Source organism: Rana temporaria, chromosome 3, assembly GCF_905171775.1.
Source record: "Rana temporaria chromosome 3, aRanTem1.1, whole genome shotgun sequence".
In the NCBI taxonomy this organism is placed as follows: domain Eukaryota; kingdom Metazoa; phylum Chordata; class Amphibia; order Anura; family Ranidae; genus Rana; species Rana temporaria.
The window spans coordinates 251,602,376-251,620,036 of NC_053491.1; the positions used below are offsets into that span (position 1 = coordinate 251,602,376).

At 43.0% G+C, this 17,661-nt stretch overlaps 1 protein-coding gene across 2 annotated transcripts in view; it reads left to right on the top strand.

Moving 5' to 3' along the window:
• JAKMIP2 (janus kinase and microtubule interacting protein 2) overlaps window positions 1–17,661 on the top strand; it is a 164,430-nt gene that overhangs the window by 68,307 nt on the left and 78,462 nt on the right. For both annotated transcript variants that reach the window (XM_040344561.1, XM_040344559.1), the window contains exon 2: window positions 13,479–13,528. The gene's annotated coding sequence lies outside the window, so the exon portion shown is untranslated. The remainder of the gene's footprint in view (window positions 1–13,478; window positions 13,529–17,661) is intronic.

Consider the following 17,661-nt stretch of genomic DNA (forward strand, 5'->3'; position numbering starts at 1 on the left):
TGTAAGTGTTATATTTTTTTACCTTTTTAAATAAATACATATTTTAATATACTACACCATGATGAGCCCCTTGTTTTTGAGGAATTGATGACACCTTGTAAAAGGGAAAAGGAGGCAACACCCACTGACCGACAAAGAAAAGACACCACTTTGGAGCCTAATAATATCTGGGGTCTGGTGAGTGTTGATTTTAACCATTGGTGTTGGTGGCACATCTTTGTCGGGTGGAAGAGATAGCGGCACTTTCCTGTACACAGCATTACCAACATTGAACCTTGTGTTTGCTGGAACCTATTGTATAAGAGCAAGATTGCCTGTCATTTGGACTATTTTTAAGTGCAGCCAGCACATTGCACATTTGTATGGTTGTTTGATAATTATTTCACTTTTATTGATATTTATTTTATTTTGTTCCAATATTGGTTATTGGACAACTCACGGTGCAGTTGGCGTACTGCATATTGGGTTTTTACACACACATATATATATATATATATAATATATTTTTTTTGTAATATCTTTCGTATTGTTTTCACTATTTGGTTGGTCAGTAGCAGCAACAGCCATTTTTCTCATAGAAGCACTGTGGCATATGGATTGTATGCTGACACACTGATCTAGATATATGATTTAAGTTTGGAATCACTGTGTCACATTTGTATGACTCATATATTTCTTATATTTTTTATTGTTTGTATTCAGGTTATTCACACTTAAGATTGGGTACATTGTGGCCCTGATATTTCACTTATGTCCATATTCCCAGAGATTAAATACCTCTGGATAATTAGATCAGCGCAGTAACATTTTTCTTCTTAGAACATAGCAGATTTAGCCTAAAATGGTACTTTATCTCATCTTGTCTCCACTTTTGTGCAATAATTCAACTTGTGCTTTATATTCTGCTCTTTACATCATTATATTCTGCACATTCTGTATGTTCTTTACTACACACTACACACTCACTCTGAACTCTGTGCTGTGCAGTACATGACGTACTCTACTGTATTTTACATACTCTTCACTGCTGCATTCTGTACAGTTCACACTCTATTCATTGTAAACTGTAGTGAACACTGCTCAACATGGTGTACAATGTGATATACACTACATTCACTCCATTGTACTATACTTTCTTTACTGCACATCGTTACACACTATACAGTAAATTGTATATTACATTCTCTACAACAATCCATTCCATTCACTGTACACTTCTCCTCTATACACTATGATTTAACAGTTCATGCTGTATTCTGTTTGCTGTGATGTATATTATATACTTCATAACATGCGACTCTGCACACTCCCTAAATGTTTTATACTTTGCACTGTGCCATTGTATTTATAGTATTCTGCTATATCAGTGGTCTCCAAACTGCGGCCCGACGGCTGGATGCGGCCCTTTGCTTGCCTTTGTCCGGCCCTTGGGGCACTATCCCTCCCACTGATACGAGACACTATTCTGCCATCTGACACAGACAATGGAGCACCATTTCTTCCACTGACACAACTATAAGAGCACTATTCCTCCCTATGATACCAGCAATGGGGCACTATTCCTCTCCCTAATACCAGATGTTTACTAACAATGATGCCAGGAAAATTTCCACTCCCACTGGCCAAAGTCCGGCCCTCGAAGAGTCTGAAGGACAATAAACCGGCCCTTTGTTTAGAATGTTTGGAGACCCCTGTGCTATATGATACAGTAAAACCTTGGTTTGTGAGCATAATTCGTTCCAGAAACATGCTTGTAATCCAAAGCACTTGTATATCAAAGCATTTTTTTTACAGGGTATAAAAGAGAAGAGAGGAGCCTCTAAGGCCTTGTACACACGGTTGGACAAAACCGATGAGAATGGTCCGACGGACCGTTTTCATCGGTTCACCTCTGAAGTGGCCGTACGGCCTGATATGTGTACACACCATCAGTCCAAAGTCCGATCGGGTCAGAACGTGGTGACGTCAAACACACGACGTGCTGAATAAAACGAAGTTCAATGCTTCCAAGCATGCGTCGACTTGATTCTGAGCATGCGCGGGTTTTGAACCGATGCTTTTCTGTACTAACCATCGGTTTGGTCCGATCGGGTAGCGGTCCATCGGTTCGGTTTTGAAGCATGTTTTAAAATTTTGGACTGAAGGAAAACAGACTGATAGCCTATACACACGGTCGGTTTGCTCCGATGAAAATGAACTTCGGTTCATTCTCATCGGACCAAACCAACCGTGTGTACGGGGCCTAAGTGTAGCAATAAGCTGGTAAATGTTGTACCTTCATTAAATGTAACCATATTGCTACACTTAGAGGCTACTCTCTTCTTTTTTATTCTCAGTTGTGACATGACGCTACTCTTATATCAAGACATCGCTTGTACTGTATATCAAGGCAAAATGTATTAAAACATTTTGCTTGTCTTGCAAAACGCTCTCAAACCAAGGTTTTACTTTGTATACTCTGTCACTGTCTATTGTGCCTTTCCAATTTACGAAAAACACTAGATTCAATTCATCATTATGCTTCCTCCTCTGCCAAAATGGGCACACATTTGCTAGTTATGATAAAGCTGTACTCCAGGCAAATATAATGACACAAATGAATGCAGATCTGTAATCATACTAATACTTCTAATACTAAATCATGATTGATATATATATATATATATATCAGGGCTCGACAAATCCCGGGCGCCAGGTCGCCATGGCGACTAGAAATAGGGTCCTGGCGACTTGAATTGGAAGGGGGCAAAAAAAAAAAAATTTTTTTTTTTTTTTTTTTGATCTGGGGCCATCTGGTGGTGAGCCGTTGGTATTACAAGTTAAACATTACAAGTTAAACAGCAATTCTAATGTCATTTTACACTATTTTCATTGCCATATTCTTCCCTCTAATTAGAACCCCCAAACATTATATATATTTTTTATCCTAACACCCTAGAGAATAAAATGGCGATCGTTGCAATACTTTCTGTCACGCCGTATTTGCGCAGCGGTCTTACAAGCGCACTTTTTTTGTGAAAAAATTACACTTTTTTTCATTAAAAAATAAGACACCAGTAAAGTTATCCCCATTTTTTTTTATATTATGAAAGATAATGTTACGCCGAGTAAATTCATACCCAACATGTCACGCTTCAAAATTGCGTCCGCTCGAGGAATGCCGACAAACTTTTACCCTTTAAAATCTTCATAGGCGACGTTTAAAAAAAATCTACAGGTTGCATGTTTTGAGTTACAGAGGAGGTCTAGGGCTAGAATTATTGCTCTCGCTCTACCAATCGCAGCGATACCTCACGTGTGGTTTGAACACCGTTTACATATGCGGGCGCTGCTCACGTATGTGTTCGCTTCTGCGCGCAAGCTCGTCGGGACGGGGCGCGTTTTCTGGCTCCTAACTTTTTTACCTGGCTCCTAGATTCCAAGCAAATTTGTCAACCCCTGATATATATATCAATTTTTTTTTTAATGCAAGCAGTGTAAGTACCTGAACTTGATTTGGTATTTGTCCCTTTAAGTCCCTCTACAACAGAACTCAGAGATGGGGAAGGGAAAGCAGCACAAGAAGCCAGTCAGATGTGTTGCAGTGCAAGCAGCATGCTGATAGGAGGATAGAGCAGAGTAACTGAGAGATGAGCTCATGAATGCATTGCTTCTCCTCTCCTTGCTCCCTCACAAGCTGGGGGGTGGGAAGGAGACCTATAAGGAAAGTGGAACTGCAGCAGAAGAAACGATTATGTTTCTTCTCCTGCCAAACAGGACTGTGCTGTGTGGCAGAGCAGTGTAAATCCCAGGACTGAATGTACATATATAAAACGGTTCACATACATTTAATTATATGTGTAATATAGTGGGTTACCTTTAAATTCCCATAATCTCTTGCACATCACCTGTTAGTCCATAGGTGTGCGCAGCCTACTGCATTAGGGTAAGCACCCCAAGGTTCAAACAAATATGCGTGTGTGTGTGTATATATGGGCAGTAGGGAAATGGACAATGTCAGTAGGGCAAGAGATTGGTGTCAGTCGTTTTTTTTTATTTTTTATTATTATTATAACTTTTTTGCTTTGAAAATGATTCTATAGCATGGGGGAAAGTTATTGGATGAGGCGCTACATAATCGTACAAAAATGTACAGTTAGGCAAGTTTTTTTTACACCTGCTGGTAATGCTTCTTGTTTCTATAAATTGGTCTGGAGTATGTTTTCCTGTTTTCCATTGGCTGCCATCCAAATAAACAGAAGACTGTACTGTTGCAGTTCTATGACCTCTAATCCAACCGGTTGTATCAGAAATGTGTCTAGGATGTGATATTTGGCTTTTTATTGATTGTTAGAGCAGGAAACTTTCTTTGTTGAGATTAGGATGTGCACACGGCATTATTGTAAAGATTGGTTCTTATTCGGTATGTCAATACCGAAGGTAGTCCTTTCCTTGGCACCTGAGATGATGGCTTTGTTAGATCTGTGCTCAGCCATGATAACTTCCTCATTGAAATTCTGCACTGCAGTTGTGCGAAGATCAAGCTTCACAAAGGAGAACTGGCAACATGCTGCAGTATAAGCCGAGCTCGCCATCTCCATCTCACTGCTTGTAAACACATACATTTTATCACTTGATTGGATAGTCAGCCTATCATTTTTCATTTAAAAAGTCTTGTCTTTTTCACACATATCACTATCTCTAGCATACACAATTCCTGCAGCATTCAGTTTAGGTGGAACATCTGCTTTGAGGGCATAAAATGAACCAGCATTATGTCATTAGAGCAGGTACCATACAAAATGGGGGTTATTTATTAAAACTACATGGTGCAAAATCTGGTGGAGCTCAGCATAGAAACCAATCGGCTTCTAGGTTTTATCGCGCCCAAGGTACATCATATGACATCCTGGACTTTCAGTGGGGATATCTGAATGATGCCTGCAGCTGCATGTAAACATCCCTTTTAATAGGAGTGATTTGTGACAAGTACTCTTTATTGAGAAAAGACTGGAAAGCATGAGATCATGAAAAAAAATTCACCGATCTCATGCCGACAGCCGCGATTGCGGCTTTGTTTACTTCCGGGTACCCGGGCGTGACATTATAACGTTGTGCACCCAGGTTTAAGGTCCACCTCCTGGATGCTGTATATATGTGTGACCATGTCGTAAAGGGGTTAACAAGTTGGATAACATTAACAAAAACAAAAAAGGGATATGGAGATTTGGAGGTGGCATCGGGGACCCAGAGAAACGATCTGCCGGCGCCGGATGGGAAGCATAGAGATGACTGGTGACCAAGTGACCCCTAAAGGACAACCCCACAAAACATTCCCCCCTCCACTAAATGATTTGGAGGGGTGGCCCAATACTTTTGGCAATATTAGTGTGGAGGAGCGAGTTTGTGGTGGAGGAACTTGACTGACCTGAATCCGATAGACCTCACAAATGCGCTTCTGGAAGAATGGTCAAACATTCCCATAGACACACTCCTAAACCCTGTGGACAGCTTTCCCAGAAGAGTTGAAGCATTTAAAAAATTATTTGCTGTATTATTTTGAGCCAGTTTTTCTTTGATAATAAAAAAAAATCAGGAGATATCCGTTACCATTTACCACCAAAAGAAAGACCATTTTTTCCTGAAAAAATCAAGATATAATTCACCTGGCTACACTAAGTAATTAAAATGTACAGTTTTAGTAACAAACTTTAATGCTTACTCCGGCCGTGCTTTCAGTATAGGTGCAGTTTCTGAGGCTTCTCGCCGGGGGGTCTGTATTCACATTGTTGAGGAGTTAGGTTTGTGGGATTCAGCATTAATTTCCGGACATATCCCGGATCCACATGTTGAGTTGTCACGGGGCTTTCTTGCGTTGGCTGCTCAAGGTTACATACGGTTACTTTCATTTCAATCTCTTTGCTAGCTCATCCTACTGTCCTATTTTTGCCCCCTTTTAGGCATACTGACCACGTGACCCCGGCACACCCCAGGTCACTTTCCCTGTTTTCCCTCAGACCTTTCCAGCACGATTACCTGAGACTCTGAGTACAAGTGGAAGGCTGACCGCAGGTCAGCCTGAATTTGTAGGAGGAGACGGGAGGTATAAACCCGCCCTCTATCCTCCTCCTTTCCTGTCGTCAGTTCTCTCGTGTCCCACCCACCCTTCCCCTTTTTTCTAGCTATTTATTTTCTTTTACTTCTACTTGAGTATGCCCCCTTTTAGGCATACTGACCACGTGACCCCGGCACACCCCAGGTCACTTTCCCTGTTTTCCCCTCAGACCTTTCCAGCACAATTACCTGAGACTCTGAGTACAAATGCAAAATAGGGTCTTGGCATTAAAGCTGGTTTTACCCTCAGTCATAAAGGGTTTAAAGGGAGTATACATTCCTTTCTAATGGTCCCACTGTATGGACTATGGAATTTGTAGTGTGCATAGAGATTTTCATGTCAACAGAGCTTGGGTGCACTGCTTGTTCCAAACAAACAGTTCCACACAAATGGAGGTTCAGGAGCTCACAGAAGATGTTATAAGAAGGCAGAAAAACACAGTAGTGCCCTGTACACACGTGCAGTTCCCGTCGTAAATCCCGAGGGGAAAGCCGAGAACCTGCTTGGTTCCGTCTTTCCCCTACACACGGACGGTTTTCCCGACAGGAAAACTGCGATGGAGCTTTGGCCGGGAATCCCGGCCGTGTGTATGCTCCGTCACAGTTTTTCTCTTAGGAAAACTGCCAAAAAACGCTGTGCAAAAGTCCGCCAGTTTTCCCGGCGGGAAAAAAAGAGAACTGGTTCTCTTTTTTTGTCCGGCGATTTTTGGGCAGAAAAACTGCGAGGAGCATACACACGGCCGGGATTCCCGGCCAAAAGCTCTCCTCACAGTTTTCCCATCGGGAAAACTGATTGTGTGTACGAAGCATCAGAGAGAATTTCATGACCAGTAGATTACGGTATGAAGTTTACTGAGGAGAAACAGGAAGTGAGAAATCCAGGAAAAGAAAAAAACACATTTAGAAGGGAAATCGAAGAAAAATGTAAGTGAACCAACAATGCACTAGCTTAAAGGAACCTATTTAGAAAATAAAAAACAAACCTTTACAACCCCTTTAAGCCCAATGTGGCTGAAACATGTCAGAGGGGCATGACCAGTGGGTTGGAATCTGATCTAAAGCCTGTCTTTCATTTACCTTACATTGGAGTTAAATACAGTGGGCGGCGGAACCATGCCATATTATATTTTGGGGCGAGATGTGCTCTGTCTCTGCAAGCATCTGAATACAGAGTGTAAACCTGGGAGACTGATACTGCAGGCTTAGAGTAGCGCTAATCTATTATGGTATTTACAATAGATTACAGGGCCATTAAAGTGGAGGCACCCTAAAACAATTATCTAACATTACATCCAGCATACTAACGACATGTACAGTATGCAGGTATTTTTTTTTTCTGCCGTACATACCGTTATATTGTTATTTTCCCCCCAGCTTCCGGGTTCTGATTCCCGCGGGACTGGGCGTTCCTATCCCTGGGTTAAATGATTGACGTCTGGTAAAAAACTTCCCATGGCGCACAAGGCGCGTCACCAGTTTTCTGTAAATAGCCGACCTGCGAGTCGGCTCTATATGGCGCCTGCACAGTCAGCTCTATACGGCGGGCGCAGGCGCCGTATAGCACCGACTCGGAGGCCGGCTATTTACGGAAAACTGGTGATGCACCTTATGCGCCATGGGAAGTTTTTCACCAGACGTCAATCATCTAACCCTGGGATAGGAACGCCCAGTCCCGCGGGAATCAGAACCCGGAAGCCGGGGGGAAAATAACAATATAAGAGTATGTACGGCGAAAAAAAAAAACCTGCATACTGTACATGTCGTTAGTATGCTGGATGTAATGTTAGATAATTGTTTTAGGGTGAACCTCCACTTTAAGTAGATGTGTATGGATTATTGTTGGAGAATAAGGATATTATTTAATGTCAATTTAAAGCCCAATCCCAGCCTGGACCAAGCACAGTAAAAAGAATACCACAGCAGCTCTTTGTTGAGGTAGTGTGCATTATGCACATCAATGCATTATAGTGTGATTTTTAATGGCACTCTAATGAACCTTCACACTTTACCTGCTTTGCAGGCTGCAGCACACCACAATATATGAGTAACATGCTGCCATGCATAGTGGTGGGCTGCATAAGAAATACACATACTACAAATATTTTTTTTGTGCTCTAGCAGCCCCTTAGAATGATTGTGATTACATTAACACAATAAACCAAGTGAACCAGTGTAAATTCCTAGCTGATCTTCAGTGCTGTCTCTCACAAATTCAAGGATGCAGTTGTGCTCCTCTTCCAGGTTGAAGGAAACCTAGTGTCATTCAGCTAACTTCCTGTGAACCCAGGTTGTTGAGTCTCTACCCTCTGTCGTGGACTCACATGATAATGCTACAGCAATTTGGGATATGTTAACCTACTTTTTTGACCTGCTTATTCATTTAAAACAGGGGTCTCCAAACTTTCTAAACAAAGGGCCAGTTTACTGTCCTTCATACTTTAGGGGGGCCGGACTGTGGCTAGCGGGGGTAGAAGATGTCCTGGTGTCACTGGAAGTAAACAATGTCCCTTCTTTAGTATCAGTGGGAGAAATGGTGCTCCATCGTTGGTATCAGTGGAGGAATAGTGCCCTACCATTGGTGTCAGTAGGAGAAATGGTGTCTCGTCATTAGTGTCAGTGGGAGGAATGGTATCTCATCATTAGTGTCAATGGGAGGAAAGGTGTCCCATCATTGGTGTCAATAGGAGGAATGGTGTCCCATCATTGGTGTCAATGGGAGAAATGGTGTCCCATCATCGGTGTCAATGGAAGGGAATGGTGACCCATCATTGGTGTGATATTGGTGGAATGATATCCCATCACTGGTGTCAATGGGAGGAATGGTGTCTCATTATTGGTGTTAATAGAAGGAATGGTGTCCCATCATTGATGTCAGCGGGAAGAATGGTGTCCCATCATTGGTATCAATGGGATGAATGGTGTTCCATCATTGGTATCAATGTGATAAGTGGTGTTCCATCATTGGTGTCAATGGGAGGAACAGTGTCCCATCATTTGTGTTAGTAGAAGGAATAGAGCCTCATCATTGGTGTCAACTGTGGGTATAGAATTGGGTATATGGGATTGTACGATATTATTTATTTTATTTATAATTTTTTTATGGTTGAACTAGATGGACTTGTATCTTTTTTCAACCTGACTAACTATGTAACTATGTGTCAATGGGAGGAATAGTGTCCCATCATTGGTGTCAATGGGAGAAATAGTGTCCCATCATTGGTGTCAATGGAAGACATAGCGCCCCATTGTTTGTGTCAATGATAGGATCTTTGCCCCATTGTTGCTGACAGTGGGAGGAATAATGTCACAAGGGCCAGATAAAAGCAAGCAACGGGCCACATCCGGCCCCTGGGCTGCAGTTTGGAGACTATTGATTAAAGGGATCAAAACTCAGAGGTGAGTTTATCACTTTTTGAGGTGTCAAGAGGGAGCGAATTTGGCACTTTATTCCTATCCTATTACTATCTTCATGCCTACAGAGATTTTCTTCCTTTATTACTGGTGTATACACTGATTATTTGCTACCAGAACATAATCTGCTTTTGCACTTTACAAGTAATCTTGTTTAATGTGTGCATGGAGCAGGGGTTATAGAGCTATGTGTTTTTGTTTCTGTAGACCCCAAGCTATGTAAAACCCTAAAACATATTTTAAATTTGTTGTTGTACTTGGGATTTGCACCTGTATGAAGCCACTAAGGGGAATGTGTGTGGTACATCTAACATTAGAAAATATTATAGATTTTTGTTTTAGACAGCTGTGATGGGTCCTGCGGCATGCCATAGTGCAGTGTCAGCATCTTCTCTATGAACATAAACCACATGCTGTGACTGAACCCTCCTTTCTGTCTGCTTCCCCGCTCCCTCCCACTTGCTGCTGTTTCTTGGTAGCTGATCCCTTTAGTATTTCATAGATTGCATTCCTTTTAAGGTCATGCATCAGTTGTTCTTTACTAATTATTTTATCGTTCTTGATTCATTTTAAATTATACAATAATAAATGATTTTTCTGTTACATTTTAAGAAATCAATGAGTCTTGTATGTTATAAAAATGTACAGTGTGATCAAGGTGATCATGTGTTGTTTACCATTGTTCTGGTTCCCAAATTCCGAGCTCCATTTGGTAAGAGAAGGCTTAATTTTCTTAGTCATACATCACAGGACACAGAGGGCTCAGATATTAATGGCTACATTATGCTGCCACTTTCACATGAATGAATGCTGGCCAAAAAAGACAGGAATCCCTGCCCAGGCATAACCCCTCCCGGCTCCATTAAGCCTCAAGCCTCGTACACACGACCAGTTTTCCTGCCAGGAAAACTGCCAGGAGAGCATTTTGCCAGGAAAAAACGGCCATGTGTATGCTTTCTCGCAGTTTTCCCAACAGGGAAAATAGAGAACCTGCTCTCTATTTTCCTGTTGGGATTCCCGGCGTTTTTTTTCCCCGCCAGGTTTACTAATACTTTCCTATGGGAAACACTGCGAGGCAGTGCCGATGGAGCAGACACACGGCCGGGATTCCCGACCAACGCTCTCATGGCAGTTTTCCTGCTGGGTTCTCGGCTTTCCCCTCGTTTTTAACCAGCGGACTTTTTTACCACCGGGAAACCCGAGCGTGTGTACAGGGCTTCAGTTTTGTTCTAGTGTCTTTGAGTGATGGATGTACCTTCTCTTGGAATCTCTCTGAGAGATTCCCTTGTAATTCCACCTGAATCAGAACATTTTGTTGCCATCCTTTTGTCCTTATCCTAAACATGCTATGGAAAAAGTGCTTCACCCTGTGAATGTTGTTCAAGCTATCGAGTTCAAGCTGAAGTCTACAACTTCTTTTTGACATTCTGATTCTCTGTTTCTTCTGCCTGAGGGCTCTTGTAAGGGTCTTATATGGGTCATGATGCCTCCCGATCCACTATATTTTTTGGTGTATTCCTCAGCTTATTCCTCAGACCTGTGGTATCAAGGGCAAGGTTCCCCCTTTCCCGATCAAGGCCCATTTCACCAGCAGTGTCAGTGCTTCCTTGGCCATTTAGCAACAAACTTCTATTGTTCAAGTCTGTAAGGCTGCTACCTGATCCTCTCTTCACACATTTACTACATTTTATCAGGTCAATGTTTACCCCTCTGTGGATGCCAGTTTGGGGTGGGAGGGTAGGCAGACAGCATTAAGAAGGGGAGGGAGGACAAGCACCAGCTAAGTGTAGCAGTAAGTAAAACACTTTATTAGCACAAAGATATACACTGACATGAAGTAAGTAAAAACTCACTTACTGGCTGTAAAAACACTGTGTCCAACATCAGGTCCTGGCCCCCCAGAAGGAAAGGACTGTCCATGTGCTTATAGGTTTCGCCAGAGGCACGCAGGGCTTCCTGGTCCTTTGGGCGGATGTGACATCATGACCTGACGTTCCACAGCAGGCATGGCTACACATTGCAGACAACTTTGCAGTGGGGTTCCCCCCTCTTCTGTTTTTTGTATTTTAGGCATGTTGGCCTTGTTGCTGAATTGCACACCCCTCATGTTCAGTGATTCAGGACACCTCAAGTAGTTTTTGGCAAAGGTCAGTAGAAATGAACTCAGCCTTTAAAGAGAATCTCACGAAGCCAAGCATGTGTGAGAAGCAGGGCTCAAGTCCTGCGGGAACGCATGGGAACGGAGTTCCTGCACTTTTTTCACAGCAGGAACGCAGTTCCCTTTGCAGGACTAGAGCAGCCGAGCCGCCCGAGCCAATCCTTCACTAAGCGGCGATGCCCAGCTCGAGTCACTGTCAGGGGCAGGCGAACCTTATAAATCTTTTATGTTACTGGCCGCTTCCTGTATATGGATTCATCAGGTAGTGTGCCGGTATTCCGTCACTTCCTCGATGCCGCAATGTCTCCTGGGAGCTTTTGTCATTGTTCCCAGGAGACATTGCGGAGGTCTGCCGCGAGTTATCGCGGGATTTAGAAAGAACTTGCTTTAGAAAAAACATGCGGTTTAGTAATTATGCATATGAGCGTATCATTTTTTTTTTTTTTGGTGGGGGAGTGGATCTTGGTCGGGAGTTCCCACACTTTTTTTCCCAGGACTTGACCCCTGGTGAGAAGGCTCTTATGAAAGCAACCATTCTCTGACTTTTGTGCTGCATACTAATATTTGCAGTGATTTCAAATATATTCACTGAGGATGAGTCACTAAAACTCCAAATAAATAAATTACAGCAAAAGGAGACTTATTGATTGCAACCAATCAGATTTTTCACTTGATTAGAAATCTCAGACATGATTGGTTACTATTGACAACTGCCATCTGTTGTTTCAGCTTTCTATACTCCAGCTTTTAGAGGTTAGCATCACTAAATCACAGCCACAGAACTACTATGTGATAAATGGGTCTTGGAATGAGTGAATCCGCTCCGTGGCCTCCCTGGATATAAACACATCCAATTTGCATATATGTTAACCCAGCCTTAGGCCTCGTACACACGGCCGAGGAACTCGACGTGCCAAACACATCGAGTTCCTCGGCCAGTTCAGCACTGAAGCCGCCGAGGAGCTCGGCGGGGCGAGAGCTCCCATTGAACAACGAGGAAATAGAGAACATGTTCTCTATTTCCTCGCCGAGCTCCTCGTCGGCTTCCTCGGCCGAAAGTGTACACACGGCCGGGTTTCTCGGCAGAATTCAGCCAGGAACTCGGTCGGAAGCTGAATTCTGCCGAGCAAACTGGTCGTGTGTACGGGGCCTTACAGACAAAGAGAGAAATACCAGGGAAAACTTGGAAAGGAATAAAGGTTGCAGCAGTTTATGGCACACCTGGGTACCAAAGAAAGGAAGTGTGTAGGGCTTTACATATTAGAGCCAAGACCCTAAATTGTGTTTGTGACCTATAGAAGCCAGTGCATAGACAGACATATGGGAGCAGATTTAAGAGATACATCTACTGGCTGGGTTTCTTGTTCACAGCCAATGGGCACAATTCACAAAGCTATCATACTAGGATATACCGGTAGATTTTTTTCTTTTTTTTAACAGTGACTTTTTTCTATCTTAGTCAGGTGAGATTAAAAAATTACAGCCATATAGCCAAAATGAAGATCATTATCCTTCTCTGTTACAGTTTTGTAACTTTAACCTAATAACGTATTATTCTAAGGAGGATAGTGGCACTGGGAGTGCTTTCTGAGAGCACAGACGTGGATACCAGTGCCGTAAAAGTACAGGTACATCTGGCCACTACCATTAAGGAACAAAAAGCCGTCAGATCAGTCCAACGCACCCACGAGTTCTTTCGTTTCTGTGGTTAAATCTAGAGCTCTTAGCAAATGATTCTGGTTTTATTCATATTTAGTTTTTTAGCAGCCAGTTGAATGCATGTTTTCACCATTCTCTGTTTTTTTTGTTTCTACAGATATGGACTGGAGGGCTGGAGACAATGGATGTAGATGGTTGAAGTCACAGGTGAGACTGCATTCACAATTATGTCAATATTCAGTCATTTCTGTACACTTAAAGGGGTTGTAAAGGTAATTTGTTTTCCCTAAATAGCTTCCTTTACCTTAGTGCAGTCCTCCTTCACTTACCTCATCCTTCGATTTTGCTTTTAAATGTCCTTATTTCTTCTGAGAAATCCTCACTTCCTGTTCTTCTGTCTGTAACTACTCACCGTAATGCAAGGCTTTCTCCCTGGTGTGCAGTGTCATGCTCGCCCCTCCCTTGGACTACAGGAGAGTCAGGACGCCCACTAACACACAGCTCCTTTCTCTATCTGCAACGTAGAGAGCATCCTGACTCTCCTGTAGTCCAAGGTAGGGGGCGAGCACAACACTCCTGCAGAAAATCAAATAGTGTGTATGGGGTCTAACGGTGGTGGTGGGGTGCTTATAAGTGTGGGTTCAATCACTGATTGGCTGTCTCTGCCTGAGCTTGCACACAGACCTTTTCCCTCTACCATAGCTGACACAAGTACCACTAACCAGATGAAGCCCGACAATCACGTGTGCAAAGTATTACTCCAGAGTATTTGGAATTTTGGTTTATTAAATGGGGTTTGAAATTGTGTTTGAGTCCACTTTAATAGCCATATAACATACTTTTTCTCCAAGATCATATATTGTATCCAGTTAAAGATTGTCATTATATATTACTCATAAAACTAATATCTTTACTAACTTGTGACTTTTTTAAACATTCTTTAATTTCTAAACAGGGCTTTATTACACAGTTGTAGTGTAAGAAGGTACCGTATGTTTTTGAACATACCAAGAATTATGAAAAATGTAAACTTAAAAGTACTGTATACGAATAGTGGTTTGTACAGTAAAACCTTGGTTTGAGAGTAACTTGAATTGAGAGCGTTTTGCAAAAGAAGCAACATGTTTTAATACATTTTGCCTTGATATACAAGCGATGTCTTGATATAGGAGTAGCGTCATGTCACAACTGAGTATAAAAAAGAAGAGAGGAGCCTCTAAGTGTAGCAATATGGTTACATTTAATGAAGGTACAACATTTAGCAACTTATTGCTACACTTCTCTTTTATAAATGTTTCTGGAACGAATTATGCTTGCAATCCAAGGTTTTACTGTATATTGCATTTAATATACAACACAATCAGCTTTTAGTCCTGGGGAAATACATAGCAGTGAATGGGTGCCCTAGTGTTACAAAGCCTGTAAAGTTTAGAAAAATATGTGGACAGAGGCTGACAAATGGATGCTAGTGCACCAGATGGGGTAGCTACCAAATTGCTTAAAATGTTTATTCCAGCCAAAACGAAATCATAGCTATACCAGGATACCTGTTCAAACTCAGGCGATTAGAAATTACAGGCAGAATCGGTGCAACTCTGCCCATGCCAAATCGCAGCAACACATGGGATGCGCAATTGGGCGCCATTCATGCATGCTCAGCATCATATCCAGAGGTTGTCTTTGGGAAATAGACGTATGAGTGCTGCCAGCATTGCTGCAGAGGTTGAAGGGATGGGGGAGTCAGCCTGTCAGTGCTCAGACCATACGCTGCACACTGAATCAAATTGGTCTGTGTAACGGTCACCACCATTTACGATATTCCCATTCCATTGCCCCACTACAGCTTATCCGACAATCTACAATCCAGCAGACAGGACCCATTGGATTTTCCCCAGAATAAACGAGACATACGCTCTGTTCTCTGGTTTCAAAATGTATGAATGAACCAATGCTTTAATGGTTAGCTCTCTTATATACAGTACAGGCATGTTACAGTAATCAAAGGAACTCTCCACCCACACATCACACAATGGGGCTTCAATCACATTCTTTTAGAAAATGATATTCAGATGAGTTAATTATCCCCCAGACGTCCTGTCTCCGAAAAGTTCCCCTCACCTGTTACACAAAACACATTCCTTTACTAAACATAATTGACATGCTAATTCCCTACCCCTGAAAGGAGACATCTGACCTTTGAGACTTAATTAGTACAATGGACACAAACAGTATTAGCATCACACAATGAAATGTCTAGGAGAAGACGCAATTAACACCTCAAAAGCATGTGTCCCCCATTGAATGAAAACACTCCATTTGGAGTCGGACTTTAACAACTTGTAATATTCCAAGATATCCTGCAAAACATGAATTATCACTTATCAGTCACCCTATGCCCAAAAGGGGCACAGGATGGCCCTAGACCCATGAGTCATTAGTGACGTTGGCACAGGAGTACCCCCCATCCTTCAAAAGTCTCTGGGTGTCACGGGCCATTCTGTTACAGTCTGCATGGCTGTCGTCCCAGAAGGAAGCCTCTTCTAAAGATGATGCACAAGAAAGCTTGCAAACAGTTTGCTGAAGACAAGCAGACTAAGGACATGAATTACTGGAACCATGTCCTGTGGTCTGATGAGATCAAAATAAACTTTTTTATCCACTTTAGCCCCGGAAGATTACCCCCTTCCTGACCAGAGCATTATTTACAATTTGGCACTGTGTCGCTTTAACTGACAATTGCGCAGTCATGCAATGCTGTGCTCAAACAATATTTGTGTTCTTTTTTTCCCACAAATAGAGCCTTCTTTTGGTGGTATTTGATCACGTATAACACGCACAGGCGTATAACACGCACCGCAATTTTAAGAGGGGAGTTTAAGGAAAAAAATAATTCACAGCCTCCTTTACAATACACAGCTCCTCATCCAGTACACAGCTCCCCCATCCAGTATACAGCTCCCCCCATCCAGTATACAGCCCCCCCATCCAGTATACAGCCCCCTCCATACAGTATACAGCTCCTCCATTCAGTATACAGCTCCCCCCTATCCAGTATACAGCCCCCTCCATTCAGTGTACAGCTCCCCCTATCCAGTATACAGCCCCCCCCCATCCACTATACAGCCCCCCATCCAGTATACAGCTCCCTCCATCCAGTTAACAGCCCTCCCCATCCAGTATACAGCTCCCCCCATCCAGTATACAGCTCCCCCCATCCAGTATACAGCTCCCCCCATTCAGTATACAGCCCCCTCCATCCAGTATACAGCCCCCTCTCTGCACTCCCAGGAGACCCCCAGACAGCGCTGCCAGCATACTCAACAGTTAAGAAAAAAAATCACTTCAGCTCCTTCCATACTGCTCCTCCTGTGTCACTCCTATTGTAAAATGAAGCTTCCATATACCTCAATAGTTCAGTTTTTCCCACTGACCTGGTCACATGACTGCTCTCCTCTGATGTTACACAGATGGTCATGTGACCGCTCTCCTCCAATCTAAAGCTACACTCAGAGGAGGAGGAGTGGAAGGAGGAGAGCAGCCAGAAAAAAACTGAGTTGTTGAGCTATTTACAAGCTTAGTTTTTCAATGACACTGACACAGGAGGAGCGGTGTAGAAGGGGCTGGCAAGTGATTTTTTTTTCTCAACTTTTTTTCTTTACTATGCAGGGGACGCTGTCCCAGGGCCAGGAGAGGCGGAACGGCCGGCCTGACACCCTCCCAATGGGTGGCTCCTGGGGCGGACCGCCCGATCCCCGCCCCATGCTGGTAAAACGTGATATCGGCGTACAACACGCAGGCACTGTTTACCCTCTGTTTTCAGGGGAAAAAAGTGCGCCGATAAATACAGTATTTTTTTTTTACTAGTAATGGCGGTCATCTGTGATTTTTAGCGGTATTGCGACAAACAGATCAGACACTTTTGATACATTTTTGGGACCATTGACATTTATAGAGCGTTCAGTGCTATACATATGCAATGATTACTGTATAAATGTCACTGGCAGGGAAGGGGGTTAACACTAGGGGGCGATCAAGGAGTTAACTGTGTGTTCCCTCACTGTGTTCTAACTGTGTGGGGATGAGACTAACTAGGAGAGATGACAGATCATTGTTTCTACGTTGTAGGATCAGTCTCCTCTCCTCTGACAGCACAGGGATTTGTGTGTTTACACACACAAATCCCTGTGTTGGCTCTCGTGCACGCGATCGCAAGTTGCTGGCGGCGATTGTGCCCACCCGACCACGCGCCTGGGGTCCCCCGCTGTGCAGCGGCAGCACATGCGTGCCTCGGACGGTGCTCGCGCGCCCTCTGGTGGCTAACCTGGGCAAAGCCGTATATA